Here is a 3386-nt window from a genome sequence, read left to right as displayed (position 1 = left end):
CGCCGACGCCAGCCGCCTCCCTGGGCCGGCCCCTCCGACCGAGCCTCGCCCGCTGCTCGCCGCCGCCAGGTGATAACCCACAAGTATAGGGGATCAATTATAGCCTCTTTTGATAAGTAAGAGTGTTGAACCCAACGAGGAGCTAAAGGCAGAATAAATATTCCTTCAAGTTCTATCGACCATCGATACAACTGTACGCATGCTTGATGTTCGCTTTACCTAGAACAAGTATGAAACTAGAAGTACTTTGTAGGTGCTGTTGGATAGGTATGCAAGATAATAAAGAGAAAGTAAATAAAAAGTAGGGTCTGTTTAGATAAATACACAACTAAGTTAGGTTTAGTAGAGAGCTTTTGTCAACAAGAAAGTTATTTGTCCCTAGGCAATCGATAACTAGACCAGTAATCATTATTGCAATTTTATTTGAGGGAGAGGCATAAGCTAACATACTTTCTCTATTTGGATCATATGCACTTATGATTGGAACTCTAGCAAGCATCCGCAACTACTAAAGATTCATTAAGGTAAAACCCAACCATAGCATTAAAGTATCAAGTCCCCTTTATCCCATACGCAAACAACCTACTTACTCGGGTCTGTGCTTCTGTCACTCACGCCACCCACCATAAGCAAATCATAAGCATATTGAAAACCCTACATCGGGAATCCCTCAGGCTTGCGCGACACAGAGAGCACCATAGGACAGCACCAATAATAAAACATACAACTCAAACCAATCACGATCATCAAATAGCCATTAGGACAAAACAGATCTATTCAAACATCATAGGATAGCCATACATCATTGGGAAATAATATATAGCGTTGAGCACCATGTTTAAGTAGAGATTACAGTGGGTAAGAGAGAGGTTACACCGCTGCATAGAGGCGGGAAGAGTTGGTGATGATGGCGGTGAAGTTGTTGGTGAAGATGGCGGTGATGGGGATGGCCCTGGCAGCGCTCCAGCGCCACCGGAAGCAAGGAGGAGAGGGCCCCCCTTCTTGTTCTTCTTCCTTGACCTCCTCCCTAGATGGGAGAAGGGTTTCCCCTCTGGTCCTTGGCTCCCATGGCGTGGGAGGGGCGAGAGCCCCTCGAGATTGGATCTATCTCTCTGTCTCTCTCTAGTTCTGCATTCTCCCTGGCTCTGTTTCACCGTTTTGTGTATTGTTGGCGTATCAGGGGTCGATGATGGTCTCAGCGAGGTCAACCACGGAGTCCTTCTCCTGCCCGTTGCTGATGATCTTGTATTGCTTCTGGATGTCGACAAGCTTGTTGCACCAGATGGCCGAATTGTCGCGTTCTTCCTTCTCTCCATCGTAGCGAAGGTGCAGTCGGCGCTGCCGATGAAACGGGCGAATGCTCCAGAACCTGGTGCAGCCATAGGACTGAGTCGAGGCAGAGCTTCACCAAGTCCGTATCGTTGGTGTACATCACATTCAACTTGGTGCAGCCATAGGACTGAACGGCGAACTCAAAGGGGAACTCCTTGCTGAAGTCCATATCCGGCAGGCTCACCCCTCGGATCGCCATTGGAGTCTCTTCGAGTGAACGAGTGTGTAGGCGGTGGCAGCAGTTCGTTTTTTAGCTCCTGGGGAGCTGGATTCAACAGTAAGCTGAGTGTGTACAGGCGACAACAGTTACTACCCCTCCCTCGTCCGCTGCACGCCCGGCAGAAGATGCACCCTCGGCCACACGTCGGTTCATGAGCGGGTCTGTATTGGTACTGTAATAACAAGAGTTAGTGGTCACTTTACTTAAATTTAATTAGCTCTAATAGAAATTTATACTTAAAACAAGCAATGCATTCGCTCGTTCTATCAGTGCCACAGGATCAACATGCACAACAATTAGAATTATTATTCTCGAGACGCACACGATCAGCACATTTGTCGCACTTTCACAAAGATAATACTACCAAGTTTGAACTGTTTGTTATGGTTGTTGTCCTCTGCATCATCATGACGTGTTTCCCAGCTTGCAAGATTCACAACCAACAAATAAGATCCAAATAATAAGTACAACAAAGATGCCTACACATCTCACTGATTCCCAGCTTGCAAGATTCAGAACCAACAAATAAGATCCAAATAATAAGTACAACAAAGATGCCTACACATCTCATTGATTCCCAGCTTGCAAGATTCAGAACCAACAAATAAGATTCAAATAATAAGTACAACAAAGATGCCTACACATCTCATTGATTCCTAGCTTGCAAGATTCAGAACCAACCCATTATAGCCTTTTGATAAAGTGAATATCGGGATTAAATCCATCTTCGCTAGCCATGTCATACAATCAAAGAACTTGGCGAATGCTCTTGACCGTCACAACATCTGTAGTTGAGTATTCCTGTTTGCATAGCACAAACCAGGAGAGCATGATTTCACTTTAATAGTGGCCTCCTTTACTCAACCTGCAGCTCCACTCGGATGAAGCCTGCCTGGACTTCCATGATTCAATTCATGCGCCTTTTTCTGCAGTTCACATGAAATGAAGCAAAGATTGCATCATTCAGCTAGCAATAAGTACTTGCTCTCATGAGCTGGCAGGTTCTTCTTTAGTAGTTGCAATAAAATTGAGAAACATTAAGGTTGGTTATTCAGCTCATGTAAGGTGCAACTATAATTTTGTTATCCTTTTGTGCAGTTCCACTAAAATAAAGTGCCATTGTGGTGAAAGTGACGGCTCATCTTGCAAAGGCTAATAAAATGTTGCACGAGATTACCAGCAGAACTAGACGGAGATTTTGGAAACTCCAATCACCATTTTGTGCAGTTCCACCAAAATTGAGAGATGTTTCCCACGTGACATTTTAGTTGAACTGCACAGGACAGTCATTCCAAAAAAAAGTGTTTTGTGCAGTTCACCAAAAGGTCACAATAGCAACAAGGTGAAATGGATATCCCTATCTGCACAAAAATATAGAAAGTAAACAGTTGCTGGTTAATAAGAATATACAAAACATATACAAAATGAAAAGAAGCATCTTAATTATGTTCATGGCAATCACGCAAGGACAGTAGAAATTTTAAAACGTCAGCAATGCTTCATGTTACCAGAAGCATTACGATCAACAATGAGATTCCTCAAATATGGGATTACTTTAATGGTGGCATTGCTTGTTTACCAGACACAGTAAATCAACAACAGCTAAAGAGTTGGTTTAAGGGCATGGGATCATGGGGACACCAGGACACTCAGCAGCGTAAAGGAGCAACTTACTTATCATATTGGGGAAAACAGCAGGAGTGCCATTTGTAACACAGTTTAATTGCATCTTATCACTGGAGGCATTAGATTAACAATAACACTGGTTAGACATGTCCCTAAGGTAAGAGTGTGATCGCTTCATTTTACATGCGCCCTTACATTAACAACAACA

This window comes from Triticum urartu, chromosome 4 (assembly GCF_003073215.2).
Source record: "Triticum urartu cultivar G1812 chromosome 4, Tu2.1, whole genome shotgun sequence".
Taxonomy (NCBI): Eukaryota; Viridiplantae; Streptophyta; class Magnoliopsida; order Poales; family Poaceae; genus Triticum; species Triticum urartu.
This window is presented reverse-complemented; position numbering follows the sequence as displayed.